General features: G+C 39.9%; 1 long non-coding RNA gene across 1 annotated transcript in view; it reads left to right on the plus strand.

Moving 5' to 3' along the window:
• The window catches only part of LOC131465195 (uncharacterized), a 41789-nt gene extending 24449 nt beyond the window's left edge, over window positions 1-17340 (plus strand). The window contains exons 2-3 of the long non-coding RNA XR_009241291.1: window positions 10389-10478; window positions 16815-17340. This is a non-coding gene — a long non-coding RNA (uncharacterized LOC131465195). The remainder of the gene's footprint in view (window positions 1-10388; window positions 10479-16814) is intronic.
• Window positions 17341-17571: the final 231 nt, after the last annotated feature.

Consider the following 17571-nt stretch of genomic DNA (forward strand, 5'->3'; position numbering starts at 1 on the left):
CTCTTCTGAAAGGGTTCCTTTTTAATTCCAGAATAACCAATAGAAAAAAAACCCAACTGATAATAAGAAACATAACAAGACTCCAGCGTTTGTGCACCAATGAACACGCTTGATTTTTACCCCATAAGTTGCATTCTTCGCATGCTCTCGTGTGCCATGTTCTCAGTAGTGGGCATACCTCGGATGTTATGTGGTCAGATTGCATTTGACAGCGGCCTGGCACCATAAACAAATAACACTGCGACCGCTGTCAACCTTTTCTAAATGCGGGATAATACACAAAAGTCTGTGACATGTTCTTTTGTCACAGCCACTTCAAAGCAGTGGAACGAGCTTAGACAAAAACACAAATGTGAAAATCTCTCATCTAAAAAACCCAAAACCAAAATGTTTGTGTGCGAAATGTGTGTTCACATAGGACCCTGTCACTCATGGAAAATAGACTTTTAAGGGCCTTTGAAGACACAATATGGGATACATAAGTGTGACAAAACAAATGACCATTTGAAGTGGCCATTCCCAAAAATAGAAGTAACACACGGTTCTGTCCAGGCTATTGTACCATCACAACTTCCCTTGCTTGAATTGAGCATTTTTATTTTAACCAGTAATATACTGTAACTTTGACTTTCAACAAGGCATTTAAATGTTAAGAAATCAGCTGATATAAGTGCATTTCATTGATTTTTCTGTTTGCCATATCCCAATTTGGTAACTTCTTGACCATTACTAATTCACTAGTAGTTGAACCCTTATTAACCAACACATGTTCCCTTATCCCTCCTTTTCCTATTATTGTGATACTACCACTTTTATAAAGTCCATGCATATTAAGATTGTAATTCATATACAACAACAATAATTCTGAGGTTATTGAGGGACAACTCTTAGTTAATGGCTTACTGGTTGTATAATAAGGCCGTGCAGAATAAGGCATTAATAAGTACTTAATAATAACTAATTAAGAGCCAATATGTTACTAATTTGTATGCTAATAAGCAACTAATTAATGGTGAATATGTGTTCCCTAATCTCAAGTGTTACCCACAATTTTAGCCAGTGTTAACAGTTATTTGCAGATACAGTGTTTAATCAAAGTTTGCACGCTAGCGTGTGGTGTCACTCCGTGACTACCCATGGGCGTACACTTTCTCTCCCTCTATGTCTCCCTCACACTGCGTGCGTCTCTCTGTCTCTCCACTTTTGTGTCTTGGGTTACACAGTAACTGAAGCCATGTTAGTGTGTGGCGTTCCTCAATCCCCTAGAGCACTTCAGCCCTATGTTATGGTTTCCATCAGTCCTGTGCGTAGCCCGCCAGTAGGTGTGAGTGTGTGTGCATGTGTGTGTGTGTGTTGTGTGTGTGTGTGTACTGTCCATGGATTGCCTGTAGTCCTTAGCAACCATGACTCAGTTGTTTCAATGTAACGGTGTGAGTTGGAGGATGTGCTTGACAAATGCTGCAAGTCAACAGCCTGATTTAAACACTGCTATAGTTTATGTCTGTGATACTTCACATAAACACATGACCTCATCCCCTTTTATTCTCCTACACTTATTTCTGACCTCTAACATTTTCCCTCGGCCTTCTTTTACACCGCACATACTGTATGTCTGGCTCTTGTTAAATGGAATAGTTTTAGAAAGCATTCTGTCTGCCTCCCAATATTTCACACTGTCGCTGGTGGAAGGAATGTCTTTCACTGCTGATCTCAACCTCTTCCCATTAATGTTGGACGGTGTATGTTAGCTTTTAAGTCGCCACCAATAAAACATGAGTCAGTGATGAAACAACAAACTAAAATGCACTTTGCCCTGTGCTGCAGGATGAAACATGGGCCTCACACATGTGGGAAAATCACATCTTTTCCTGTTGTTTATCAGAGTAGTTTAAAAGTGCAGGGGGACCTGGAAGAATGCTTCCAGTTTCACTTTCTATCCAACCCTTAACCCCCCATAAAGATAACAAAAGTTTCCTTTTTCAACTCGATTTCACATTTCTAAGGACGAGATCCCCGTGAGGTCACAAGTATAATATGCAAGATGTTTTTCCATATGTGAGCAAAGTGTAGCCTATTGTACATATCCTCCAGTTGGTCATGTTCCCACCAATAACACCTGCCACTTATCTTGATGAACCTTCTACCTTGAAACAGCATCTAGCCTGAAGCTGAGGGCACAAACCTTCATAAAGCCACAACAGGCATGGAGGGAGCAGACAGCACATGCACAAAATAACTGCAATAAAATGCCAATTATCCACAGGCTGTATTGTACTTTTGTTTTGCTGTTGTTGCAATGACTTCCTGGAGCTTAATAACCACTCAACTCATCACTGCCCCCAAAACATCATAAGCATGACTGAAAATCCAGTTTTAAACAGGCGTTTAAGTATGCCAGCGAGGTCGAATGCAGAAAGCAGTCATTATATTCCATCATTATCGTTATAAACCAGGAGTGTATGAAATAGTTTCAACATTTTTACGGTAATTTTAAGCAAAGTTGAGCTGGTTTTGGAAGTCTTGTCCTATAGCTTTCCTACAACTTTGATCTGCTGAGTTGTGAATTATACTTTTTCCACTGTGTTATTGGTTTTAAATTGTTAAATACCAAATAAAATGTATTTTAAAAATAATTTACATGACGTTGAATACCACACATGCTACTAGTGCAGAGGGTACAAAGTAAGGGGGCCATAACAATAAATGCCAAGTTGGTTGATGGAAGAGTTTAAGTAAGATTTAACTGCAACTTCCCATAGGCCTAAATACAGCACATTTATTTTTAATCCAGCAATATTTTTTTATTTTTATCACAATATTGACCTTACAGTAATAATGGGCTGCTGTTTATTACTGGAACACTTGTAGCAAATGAAAATCTGTAAAGTCCCCTGTGACTTGAGCGTCACATGACCCGTGTGACATGTGTAAGACAGCAACAGCCTCGTCCCTGACAGCCAACATGGACAGCTTTGTTGTGGTCAACGCTGACAAATCAAAGTTCTCTGTTAAGTCGGTGGTTCACAAGGTCAAGGGCTTACTGAGGTTTTCCCTGGTAGAATTAAGATGGCAGAACAGCCTTATTTTTCAAAATAAATGGCCTGCTAATCTGAGAGATCCCTCTCTGATCTTGTGGCCACAACTATGGGGTTGAGCTAGCGGGTCACTGATTTGTTCCTGGTTGAAAGTTTAAGTTTAACCATATACAAGCCTTTATGCAGACCATTGCTTTCTCAGAAGAAATGTACTGCTTGTTTGTGTTCTGAGCATCTGTTTCTTCTGAAACCACCAAAACCATCTTTAAGCTTAGGAGTTCTAGAATGAAAATAAGTCAAGACAATGTGTCATGGATGGGAAATACAAAATACGTTAAGTTGTGATAATTACTGGAGTCTTTACCACAACAATTAATGTATTACTTTGAAACAGGGGAGTGCATAGTGATGGGACCAAACAAAACAAAAAACAGACAAAAACAACACTTTTGATAGTTGAGAAAGCACATTTCTTATGTGTATATATGTATGTGTGTGTGCGTGTATATATGTACACATATGTGTATATATGTACACATATGCATATATATGTATGTGTGTATATATGTATATATATATATATGTATATATGTATATATGTATATATATATATATATGTATATATATATATATATATATATATATATATATATATATATATGTATATGTATATATATATATATATATATATATATATATATATATATATATATGTATATGTATATGTGTGTATACATCTATCACAGGGCCACACAGAGACAAACAAACATCCACTCTCACGTTCACAACTAAAGTCAATTTTAGAGTGTCCAATTTGCCTAATCCCCAAATCTGTGGGAAGAAATCGGAGAACCCGGTGAAAATTCATGCTCACACGGGGAGAGCATACAAACTCCATGCAGTAAGGCCCTTGTTCCCGTCTTCTTGGTGTGCTAGGCAAGAGTGCTAACCACTAACCATGTCTTTCGGTTTTACTTGAGTTTCTTTTTAAACATTTTGTTAAACATCTTGTTAACATTGTCATGTAATTACTGTAATATATTGGTAGGTATAGACGCAAAGGAATACTTCACCAATTTGCATTTAGCTTTGTTTTGCTAGAATAGGGGTAGTATTTTTGAAAAGTTGTGCTTCCCAACATTTAGTTTCCCCTGAGTCGAGAAATGTCCACATTCTTTTTTTTGTTACGTGCCTACCAGTGACAGAGCTAATAGCAAACTATTTTGAATTAAACACGAACATCCTTACAACAGAATGATCCACATTGCCTTACGCATTGCCCAAACTTCATTCAGAGGTTTATGCAGCATATTTTTGCAATATTACTTTCCCTGAGCTGTGTGTTCCTGTCACTTAAACTTAACAGTTGGCATGTGGTGGGTGAAGACAGACATGTTACCTTCGAAACACATGCTGTGAGCAGCCACCTCTTTCCTTCTGCCAGCAGGGCCTTACACTGGGCAGGTGTAACACACATGCAAACTCCTTCCTCCCAGATTGTAACCTTGAAAGTCCCCCCACTTAATTAATAAGAGTCAGCAAACCCATGTGACTCAGGATCACGCATGACCAAGCTAGAACTAGAGGGAACTGAACCCCGGACCTCAACTAGTTAGCAGGAATTCAACCTGACAGCCACCTGCGCATCCATCGGTGACGGCTGTGCCAAAGTCCTTTCAGGGCAAGTCTTGGCACTTGGCAGCTGTCTTGGCAGACATCTTAGCAACTCCTTGGGGCAGTAATATTCGGCTAACATGGCCCCTATCTAAATGAATGAACAGAAAGCCACTACTGCACTTTTAATGGTCACTGGGAAACGAAAACTACAGGTCTAGAAGGAATCATCAGTCAAATCTGATCAAAATAAAAAAGTTTAACATGCTTTTCCCCACTCTTCTAGGCAGCTGCTTCTCTTGTATCACTGTTGTGCCGATGATAGCCATATATATAACAAAATCCTCTGTTGTAGTTTTTATACGACTAGGCTTAGATGGCTTTCATACCCCGGTATTTTTCCAAATTTCAATGACTGTTAATGTAACTACATACATAATTGTTACTCCGACACATGTTTTCTGCTAAGGTGGTGGAGTAAATTGCTCAGTCCTGCAATTACTACCACAGTTATTTCTTCAGCTAAGCCCTTAGCATGTGTGGTGCAGCAGTGAAAAGGGTCCCTCTCCAACAGTGTTTTGCTGTGGGACATGCCGCTTTTCATAATACAGGGTTTGCAGTATATGAAAAAATTCTTATAATAAAAAAAAATTCAACTGGTATACCACCCAGCGCTTGTTGTGCTGGCAGCAGTGCATCTCTTAGTGTACAGCCTGTCGTAACTTATTAGAAGAAGTAGAAGGAGAAGCCGCAGTTTGGGTTGTGTTGCATATTACTTTGGTGTTTCGCTGGAAGGATACTGATCTCTTGTTTCTAGTAGAGTGCGAATAATATGCAGTCTTCTTACAACAGTCAAGAGCTTTCCTCTACCTACAAATGGATGTGGACTCGAGGGTTGTATACACAGGGTGTTTGTGGAGGTCTTGGTAGAGGCATCATCCATTGTCATGTTGCCATAATTTATGAGTGACAGCGCAGATATGATAAGAGATGTGGCCCGAGTAATCAAATTCCCAAAGGTCACTGGCAAGGTCTAGGGGAGGGGATCATTATAGGAGATTTTATCGATGTCCTTCTATTGTGTGTGTGTGTGTGTGTGTGTGTGTGTGTATTGGGTGTATGAAAGCAGGGACAGTACAGCAAGAGGGACACGGAAATAAAGATGAAGTCAGACCAAAGTGGTGTGTCTGAAGTGCTTGTGTTTACTGAAACTGTTGCCTTGGTGGCTGGAAATATGCATGCTTGTCCGTGCGCCTTTAGTATTCATCTGCTATTTTGCTGTGTGTACATGTCATAACTGTGTGGCTAACAACATGTGCTGTGTGTGTGTGTGTGTGTGTTGTGTTTTCCTGAGGTGGAAATGCAAATGGAGGCGCACCACTGGTGTAGAGCAGCCCAGTTCCTTGCCCCTCTTGTGGCCTTGAGTCCCTCCACTCGTGAGTGTGACTGCAATTTGCACGCTGTCTTCAGGTTAAAATTTATGACCTTTCATGGCTTTGTTGAACGAAAGAAGGGATTGAAGGCAGAAGGATTCATTGGACCCCATCATGCACAGCTCTTCTGTGCGCCACTTAATTGATACCAGATCTTCTCAGGACCCAATTCAAAATGTATCAGGAGGGAGGAGGTGGATCACTGTGCAGTAACCGCTCCATGCGTTCTTGATGTAGAATTAGGACTTGGCATGAAAATCCCAGAGTGCATCCTCTCTGTTGAGTGCTAAGGCTACACAGTCTGGGTCTGCTGTAGGGCGGCAACAACACTGGTAATGTGTGCGTCTGTGTGTGTGTGTGTGTGTGTGTCTTGTGCAGAGACACACATGCACAAGACTGTACAAGGGTTTTCTCACAAGTGTCAGTGCCTCACTGTGGCGTGAGTAAGTAGGGTGCTGACCCCATCTATCCCTGGAGAGCATATGGATGCAATCACGCAGAGTAAGAGAGAGGGAGAGAGAGAAATTATAAAAGCCTGAATTGGAGGAAAACAGAAACAGAGAGAGAATAAGAGAAGGGCAATAAATTGGTGCCTGGCTTGTATATTTGGAAGTAAGAAAATCTCTCTAATTCCTTGTTCTTCCTTTCCTTTATGGATTTGCCAGTGGAGGGTTTTGGTTAAGTCAGACTGTGATGGATTCCTCACCCATTCTTGTTAAGAAGGCGAGAAATGATTGTGGTCACTTTGATTTTGCTCCTTGGACACAGCCAGTAGCTAATAAGCCCAAAGAAATCAAAATCATTCCTCGTTTTGAATTATCGTTAGCAGTAACTTTTCGTTGTGGTGCGAGTTATATGTTGCGTGTTTACAAGGGACTGTTTTCCCAGTGCGAACACGAGGGAAAAGCATGCCCGACTGACATACATTTTGGAGTATAATGAAAATGATTATCCCAGATGATCATCTATAGTTTCACTGCAACTTTTAATTCATGAATTCATGGCAGCCGTCATTCCTAATCTGGACTTTTTTCTGGCATGTTGTCACACACGCAGCAAACCCATATCCCTCTAGTGTGATGCTGTTCATTTAGTCTGATAAACATCTCAGCACTCTCAGAGTCCATTACTTGCAATTTACGTCTCCCCCTGGCATGTGGACACTGGCAATTCTTATTGAAGTTACACGCTGGCTCATCTCTGGCTGCAGGCTTCTCGCAGAAAGAGAAGTTGTTAAACTGGCTGAGCGATCACCAGAGGGACACCTTTTAATTAGTGAATCAGTGTAAACATACTTAATGCCAGTTATGCTTTGAAATGATTTTTGCAACATTAGCCAATACCCCCAACCCTAAACACGGCAAATAATCATCTTTGTAAAATGTTCAAAATGGCTTATTTATTTAATTTGTTTTCAATTTGTGGTTGTACGTGGATTTTTATTGATCAACCCTGCGCTAATTTAGCTGCATTTCCCCCCCCCAAGTGTGATAGTGTAGTACAGCTTGCCACAGTACGGTTTGGAATGGTAAACCGTGATCTGGCTTGCTTCTCTGGCAGCTACGTATATGCATGGCATTACATCGTGCCAGCGTAACACAGCGTGGCCTGCCAGTAAATCCGATGAAGAAGTAGGCAACACGGTAAACACTGCTGCACACTGACATTATTCGTTAAAGAAAAACACAAAGGGCCACAAATCTTCTCTCTGTCATAATGTATACCTTATTTAACCCTTGGAAAATTGCCTTGGGAGTAGTACACAACTCCTTATATGGACATCCTGGGGCGTGTATGTGTTTATAGGTCACATCTTTAGGCTTTACAAAATTCCTATGTGTTTTTGAGTCAAAGTTATGATTCATTAAAACGTGACATATTTCCAAATTTGTCAAATTCAATCCGGTTTGAGTACTTTTTGCTCAGGTGTGTTTATATGGTTGATGAACATATTTTTTATAAATAATAATCTATATAGGTTCTGCTGAATTAATAGATAGAAGACGCTCTGTATTGCACATTCCTATAGCCTCTGTATGTAAGTTTTAAGTGGCCTAAATACTCTGTGTTCTAAGGGTCAAGACTGTACAATTTGCGTTTTTTTCATTCCATTTCTGATGGATTCTCAGTCTAACATTGGTGGACTGCAGTGTGCCATACCACTGTACTAGGTACCTTAGAAAGAAGGGTTCCCAAAAGTGGTATGGTGTGGATAATTTATATTGCCACCTTTTCCAACCGCTGACAATCAAAAGTCAACTAATTGTTTACTGTACCGAACTGAAATGAACTGCACTGCTTGATGAAAACAGCGCCTTTGTCAGCAAACAATATCTCTGAGGGTTTCACAGGCAGTTGATATTTAATTAAAGTTTCTACTTCACCTCAAGCATGCCTCCGTGTGAACTTGTACAGCTACGACAATGAACTACCGTCATTTATTTACTGATGGCATGTTTCAACAAACTGACTGGTTTTGGGGCTATTTGCATGTCGGAGACTGAGGAGAAACTCAATGATGCTAATTAGTGTTCCAACAGCAGACTTTGCTGTGCACTGATTACACAAAAGTAAGTGCCAAGGGATTAGGATGGACTTGCCTCACAGACTCAGGAGGCACAGGAGCTATTAATTAGAGATCTTTTGTGTGTGTGTGTGTGTGTACGCCTGTGTGCACATGTGAATCTGTGTGGAAATGTACTTTCTTGTGTCTGTGACTTTTTTTTTTTGTTTGAAAGACTGCACCCAACACATATATAGCAAAATGTAGAGCTCCACTTATGCATCCACTCCTCCTGTATGTTGATGCATTGTAAATATTTACCTGCCAGAGACGGCGGGGTCAAGCAGGAGCATCTCCAAAGTGCTGCTCAGGGGGAGAGGCGTGTTTACATTTGTGATTATCGCTTTGACCTCTCACCCCACGTGGGGCCATTTGTAATACAAACAAAGGGAGACACCCTTCAGGTTTTGTGGCACTTCACGACGCACCTCTCGCAAGCAAAGCGGGTAGCTCTCGGCTCCTCTCGCCACTTCTGAGGTCACATGTTTCTCATTGAGAGCAGTTTACTTCTATCGAGACATATTTCCGTAAGCCTTTGATTCAAACCAGAGACAAAGGAGAATCTTTCTCTTTTGTATGCCCCCCCCACCCCATCCTGAAATGATCTCTACCAGCAGGAATTTCTGCTCTTTTGTTTTTCCCTCTTCTGGTACCTCCATTTTCCAAAAGGTGTATTGAAGGTTATTTTACACTTCATTATAACTAATGGACCCCGAAAGCATGACATGTGGGACAGAGCAGGATTGGGAATGAGAGGAGGCATGTTCGCTTTACAGAGCAGGATGGGTTTACATATTTATTCCCACTTGCTCAAAACCAGCCTGCTTTTAAATAAGGCTTGGATTTCACAGGTCCCTTCACCCAGCCATATGTCCGTCCGTTTGAATCAGACTGGCCTTAATCATTTCACAGTTTGACAAATTTGATAGCATTTCCATGCTCGGATGTATTCTGATGAGTGCATTTCATTTTCACATGGTCTGATCGGACTCTGAGCTGCATTTTGTTAAAAAGGAAAGATGCAGTTTCCCTCCAAATGTTGGCCACAGCAGCAATGTTAAAACTGCACATGTAACATTGTGCTTTTTTATGATGTCCATGTAAAATATTGTGCCTGATGCCATACAAGTGTTTTATAGTCCTTAATTGTTTTAAATCAAATGATTTAATGAAGTGTGTATTTTTATTCATAATGAAACCATTAGTACCTAGTGTTTCAAAAAATCCCTCACAGTCAGTAAACCCTGAGAACAGTATTGCCAATGGAGATTTTTTTTTTGGAAATATATCACCATCTCTCTCCCCCGTTGTTCCCACTTATTCTCCATGCATTTAAAAAGCCGGCATTTTCAGTGGGTCAATAGTTATTCAAATTGCACTGTGCCAGTCTGTGAAGTGAAAATGGGATTGAGTTTTGTGGAATAGATGAGCAAGCAGAATGCAAATGAACCCGTTGATAGAAAAATCTAGTTTTCGCTTTGTTTTTAGTGCTGTGACATCTATCTTAAAAATAGAAATTTCAAACCTGTATTGCAAAAACCAAACGGAATATCTTATCATAAAGTCGTCTACAAAAGCCAGTGCAGTGGCTGCAGCAGCCTCACACAAGATCCAGTTGCTACTGTAGTGCTTCCCTGTGGTGGAGCTACTTTGAGTAGGAGTGGATGAACTTCTCTTAGGCTACAAGGCTGTGGTCTTGGGATTTTCATACACCGACAGATATGTTTTGATGTCTCTGTGCAGCTGCCCCCCCGTGGTGATGTGCTGAGGCTAAAGGGGACCGACTCCAACAACACCTAGTGAGAGGGAACACATCCGCAGCACACGAAGGAGGTGGGGAAAAGAAAAAAACAAACAAACAAAGTTTAATTGTTGTTGAAGCTGAAGGTCTTGGATTACAGTGATGACACTGGTGACCATTGGAGGAAAAGTGCTCAGGGTGGTGCTGTTGCTCACGGACCGTTAATCCAGCTGCACCGATTTAGTAGTGATTTAAAGGGGTTTTCCAAGGGTTTTGAGTCCAACGTCATCTCGAAATGACTGTTTTAATTTTGCTAAACATGGCACTTGCGTTAAACGGTGAACTGCCATTACCTGAGAAGTACGGATGGTACATGATTGCTGACAATATAGGTATGTGATGTAACTATTGATATTTTTATGACCCAAAAAGATGCACATTCTCTATCTTTTAAAACATTTGAAAGAAACAACTTGACAATAAATGTGCATTATCCAAGTTTGAGTCTTCCCCAAGGCCTTGACTGAAACATATCTGTTTTAAATCGATACATATTTATAAATTATATATGTATTTCTCTGCCAGTTGCATTGTTTTAGAATGGACCTCAGTAGCATTTGATATTCCCCCTGTCAGTAAAGGGGAATAGGGCAATTTTGAGGGAGGTTTGGTGCATATTACCTCTAATTGAATTAGTCCTCTAATTCCTTTAGGCGTCTCCCCACACTGTAACAAATTGACTGTAGAATTTACAGTAAATACCTGGCAAAAAAGTTGCCAGTAAAGTATTGTAAAATTCCTGTTAATTACTGTAAAAAGGATTACAGTAAATTACAGGATAACTTTTACAGGTTTTTCTTGTATATAAATTACAGCAATTTCTTGTTGTTTTTTTGGGAAAAACAACTATTAATTGTAATCTAGTTTACAACATGATCTTGTATTCTATTCAAATTACAGAGGTTACCTGGCAACTAAAGTTGCCAGTAAATAGCTGTTAGTACTTCACAATACAATATGTTGTTGTTGAATGTTTTTACAGTTAAATTTTGTTTTTCACATTAGCAAAATAATTTAAAAAAATGTAATATGTTAAATAAAACCAGAGTCAGAGCTGCAGCAAAACAAAACTTTTATTAAAACTCAGCAGTTTTACAACATGCCTTCAGAACTCAATTTCAATCCCCATAAATAAATAAATAATAATGAATAAAATGATATCATGTTAAATATAAGGCTTCAGACAGAAGCTGGTTAGCCTAATTAAGCACAGACTGGAAATGGGGAAACAGGCTGCAAATTTTCTGAATGCACGGGTACAATCAGGTATACCACAGGTAAAAGGGCAGTTTGGTGCATTACTGTGAAGTTTCATATGATGAGTAAAACCTATTATAGTTTTACTCTCATGGGCACACTGTTTGCAGTGATACATTTCTGGGCTAAGAAAAGCAAAAAGGGAAGAAAAAAGAATTAAAGTTAATAAGGTTGTATGTCCAAAACAACAACAACACACTCTATACGATTATTATATTATATTATATAAATATATGATATTATTCTCAAGGACAATCTTTGCAATAGCCAAGTTCCTATATATGTACCGAAAGTGTTGCACACAACCCTCAAACTCGATTTAACATGCATTCATGCCTATGTTGTGCAATATCCCGGTAAACCTCTATTTTGGATTTAGAATTTTTTCCGTTTTTCCGATTTTTTGGTGACTCTGGTTCTAAGGACCGGGCCGATCGCCGCTCTCTGCCCGAGGATAAGCGCCTATTTTCGGATACATCAGGGGCGATTTCAACGGGCCATATCTCGGTCATTTCTTCACATTTTTGGATGAAATCAGCGGTATTATGTTCCTCTATGTCCTCGAATAAAGCCGTGGGATGTTGGATTTTGATTTTTTCCCGTTTTTCCGACTTTTTGCGCCCAGTGACTCTGGTTCTTAGGACCGGGCCGACCGCCGCTCTCTGCCCGAGGATGAGCGTCTATTTTCGGATTCATCAGGAGCCTACTCGCGCACCCCCGGGAGAGTGTCCGCGCCCCCCACCGGTCGAGAACTACTGCATTAGGTCATTATTTTAACTATTGTATTGTAACATTAGTTGTAACTAATGCATGTTACGCTAGCTAGCTTTAGCTTTAGCTGAATCAGTTAACGTTAACTAACGTTAATATTTGCTTAAAAAAAATGGTGCAGACTGAATTTTTCTAACCGTTAACGTCAGGTTCAAAACACGGATTAGCTAAAATAATGCGTTCGCCTGGGATTGCTTGTCTGGAATGTTCTCTGAAAACTCTCTAGCTAACTTTCTTTGAGGACATGCAAACCATAACTTACACGGTCAACTTTACGTTATGTTAACTAACAGTTAACAAGTTGAATCACATTTTAATTATGTAGGATATATATGTTAAACTTACGTTTTATGGAGTGTTTGAACACTGCGTTGCTCCTCTGCTTCACCTGTGCACGTGCTGCTCTTTCAATGTAATGCAATCCGATATCAACAGTATTTAACCGTAATACGCATCATCTACAGTCAGAATACAATTTGCCTGTCATTTTACAATATGTTACAGTGGAAAAATGCTGTCAGCTACTGTAATTATTTTGGACCCATGATGCATTGTGGTCTACAGTTATACTTTGTAAAATGACAGAACAAGAAGTTACTGTAAAATTTTACTGTAGAAATTACAGCAATTTGTTACAGTGCATTTAAACATTAGGCAATAGCATTTGTGTCACATTCAGAGGCCCTTTCTCGGCGAATAGGACTCTTATTCAATAAAGCTTGTATTAGAGGCACACAACTCCCACACCCTTAATTGTTTACACCCTGATTTAATAAAAAAAAGATGTTATTAAAGGGGGGGGGGGGGGGAAACTTCTCTCCATTGGAAGCTCCTCTGGAGAGCTTTGGTTATGTTTGCATTTCACCAAGATGGAGGAGATTACCTCAGAGGGTCCTTTCTAACTGAAAGCCTAGAGACAATATTCCAATTACGGAAAGAACACAGGAAGAAAGAGGTGGGTCAAAAAACATGGACATTTACAAAGGCCAACATTATTAAGGCCACCTTGTGATTCCAAGTGTTTTCATACAGGTCACGTGTGAGTGGTGAGACGGTACAGATTTCCACGGGCCTTTAGAGCGGGAGATTCTGTGCCGTGAGATTAAAACTGTGATGAGGTGTTACCATAACGCTATTTGATAGAGACTTTTCTGCTCTTTGGAAAAGGATTGCTTATTTTTTGTGAACAAGGCGTTCATTGAGGACTTTGAGCATTTTTCTCTCCGTTTGTATAAACAAAATCTCTCTCTTTCAAACACCCCGTCAAACGCTTCAGATGACTGCCTGCATTGAAGAAGATCATGAATATACAGCAGCAATGTCACTTCCCAGTGGACATTAAGTCAACAAAGACTTCGACCCCACTGCCAAGCAGATGGGATAATGTGTGTATGTGTGTGTGTGTGTGTGTGTGTTTTTTGGGTTGGCTTGGGATGACAAAGGCTGTGCAGTGTATCCCATCAGGTCACGGTGTGTCTCTAATCAGAGGATGAAGGTAGGGAAAACAAACAAAAAGAGAGAAAGAAGCGGAGGGAGCACAGAGAGCATTAGTGGACAAAGAGGGAATAATAATTTCTTCTGGATGTTTATTTGAACATGGCACAAAAGAGAGGGAGGTCACAGTGGGATTTAAGGGTTGGAGGTAATAAAGTCAAGATGTAGTCAAAGCCTCCCTGCTGGCTCAGGTCACTTTGCCTCTGTAAGGCTCCCGGAACTGAAATAGGAGGACACTGTTTGTCATTCACAGAAACGGAAGAAAGCTGGTCCACCAAAATGCACTGTTTTCATTATTGTTTTAACAGCAAAGTCCCCAGAACTAAGTTTGCTCTATGCCATGGGTATTTAAGAATGCACGGAAGGTGCTGTACGTGTAGATCAAAGATGACATACTTAGCTTATTATTGTTATCAGGTTCCCTTTTCACTTTATAGTTAAATCCTAAATATTGTCTTTAAAAAAAAAAAGCTGATTTAGTTTTAGCTTTGACACCAGATCCTCAGCCATGTCCTCTGAACACAACAGTACTCACAACACTCTGTGATGTTTGCATTCCACTCACTACTCGTCTTTCAAGAGGTTTATTTATTTATCTACATTTCTTTTTATCTTGACTACTGCTGATACACAAAGGTGAAACAAAGCTTTTTAGCTAGAAAAAAATAATGGGGACAGATAGAAGTGTGTCTGAACACAGTATCACAACAGTAACACAACAGTAACACCTCTTACTACAGCAAGCTTACGCACCACAGATGAATTCCCCCCAGAGGCAACAGCCATACTACTACATTTATAAGATAAACACACTCAGCATCCAGAAGTAATCTGCAATCATACCCAAAAACATTAATCACATGACCATTCAGGTATGCTGGATATGCATGTGCCAGGGTAAACAGGAAGTTGATTCTCTCCTCTGGAGTTGTTTACTTGGTTTCAAAAAGCATCCCTAATGAGAAACAACAGTGGTCCGAAGTCAGAGCAACGGTTTCTTTTATTAGACTGCTGACCGTGTCGAAATGAAACTACAAGTAATACCTTTTGTATCACAGCTGATGGTCGAGTTGTGGCCGATAAGAATCAGTTGGGAAACAATTGTTTGTAGCTGTGTCATCGTTTTTTTTTTTTTTTTTGAAGTTCTCAGTTTCTGCCAAACCGCAAATGCAGCCCCAGTATTTTTTAAAGTGAAAACAGAGCCAGCAGCTTCTCTGCTTCCAGGGCTTTAAAATGTTAAATGTGTTTAATCTGGATGGCAGGTGTATCTGGAGCTGAATTTATGTGTTTATAATGAGAATGAATGAAAATTGAGTATAGCGTGGAGGTAGCTTAATGTCAGGTTGATGCTGTTCAATTTGCCAAACTCAACTGATGAGAGCATCCACATAATAAAAGCTCTCTAGAATTTCCTTTCCCTGATTCCATTATTGTTTTGTTCATTAAGTTTTATTGTGAAATATTTGCATGGCTGATGGATGTTTATCAGACCTCATACTGATATTTTACTGGTATTTTGATGAGCACAGATGAGTATACTGTATATTTATGATGTTCAAGGGCAAAACAACAGAGTCTCCGCAGCAGCGCTGCAGGAGACAAACTCCTTGTGTCAACCACAGAGAGCCGTGTGAGACGCAGCAGCACCACAGCTGTCATGCACGGCACATACATCCAGTGTGAACCTGGCCTTATTATTGTCAAAACATAGTGAGTACTCTTTGATTACATTTTTTTTTTTTCTCTCCCCAAATTTGAACAGGCATTTTGATGTTGTGACAAAAGGGGCTTTGATGTGAGTGCATTGTCCTCGTTAGACTGAGTGGTATTGCGCTCACATTATTTCATTACTCTCGCCCAGGACAGCATGCTGCTTAAAATGCATTGTTCATATTGCTCCCCAGTATAACATTACACTGTCACCACCCAGCAACTCGGATTAATATTAAGAAAGAACTTCATCACTACTGCAATCAATCCAGTCCCACACCACTGAGACTATACAACAGCCATGTTTCCTGTTCCGTTCAGCATGCCAACTAATGGTGCCCATCTTGTGTTTTGATGTCCTTGGTGAATGCATTATTTATTGGATGGTAAGGGCTTCATGGCAAACTTTAAGTGGCATTGTGTTGTATTTGCTTAATGAATGGGGGGTTAGAGGAGATCAAAGCGGAGGATATGACAGACGAAGGGTAGGGGGGTACAGGCAAAGGTTTGACTGTCAGACTTAATTGCTGCCTTGCAAAATTAAACCTCATCAAGGCAGATTCAAAGGAGTTTGTGTTTAGTATCAAGCTATTTTTATTGTGTCCTTAAAACTAAGGTTTCTCCACTTTATATTATTATAATATATATTCTTTTAAATACTAGCCACTAATTCTGCATTGACCACTCAAAAAAGCAGTCTTGCAAATCATAGCTATTGCAGTAAATATTAATATAATTCTTGTTGTTTTTATTTGTATTATTATTATAATACCAGAATTAGATCAATTCTAATCATGTGCTCTTTTTTTCTCGTCCTATCAAACCATAAATGGTGTATTCATTTTCTGACGTGGGCCTGTAATATTGCTCTCCTGTGACTAGCACTATACTTTTTATGTTTATATCAGCTTGTTTACTTTAAAAATGTACTTTCCCCATCTTTGTTTGTTATTTACCTCATGTACTGTAGTAATGACCATCCAACAGTAGTGGAATACCATGACCTCATTATGGGAAACATTCGGTAGCAGAGAAAAGTTTTTCCATGGACTTTGTAATGGAAGTACAGTAGTTGTCTGCATGGCGCCTCTAAAACTACCTCACTAGCGCCCCACTGCTCTCTCCTCTCTCCACAGATCATTAGCAGTCATGCTCCTGCTCTTTGAAGTCTGTGAGGTCTGCTGTGTCTTTCATAGCCATGCAAATCCAGGGGACAACCCCAGCCACCTGTTCTCAGACACATCTGTCCACGGGCCAAAGCTCTACTCCAGCGCCGTTCAGCTGCCTCGCTCCACTCTGATCCTCAAAGGGCCGGAGGATGGCAAAGCAGCTATTTTAGGGGCTTGCTTGAAATGGTAGTGCAGACCTTATGCTCACTAATGAACATACGCCACAGTATGAGCACAGACTTTGAACAGAAATTTGTTGCATGTGCAATGTGTTTTCACTGCTCAATACTTGGGTCTCTGATCCAGTCAGTTTCAGTCTTTAACAGCTGTTTTCATGCCTGTCTGCATTGAGAAACTAGTAAAAAAAAAAAATATAGCACAAGTGAGAAACGAAGTAGAAAAAGATTTTCTGTCTCCCACATCAACACACTATATACAATACCATCTCCCCAGTATAAAAATATAATCTTATTTATCATAATATGGTGTATTCTGATTTTATAGCCGCAAATCCCAATTACATGCAGTGCCTCATAATAATTCACTTCAAAGGGAAACTGGGTTCTTTGAAGGAGATTCTCTGCAAAATAGTAGAGCGGTCTTTGTTTAGAGAGAATAGTTGATGTTAAGGTTCAATCAGAGTATCCCTTCAGCACAGATACTGTATGCAGTCTTGCTTTTAATGAAGTCATGCATCTCCTCGGTTCAGCAATACTCCTGAAGA

Source organism: Solea solea, chromosome 9, assembly GCF_958295425.1.
Source record: "Solea solea chromosome 9, fSolSol10.1, whole genome shotgun sequence".
Classification (NCBI taxonomy): domain Eukaryota; kingdom Metazoa; phylum Chordata; class Actinopteri; order Pleuronectiformes; family Soleidae; genus Solea; species Solea solea.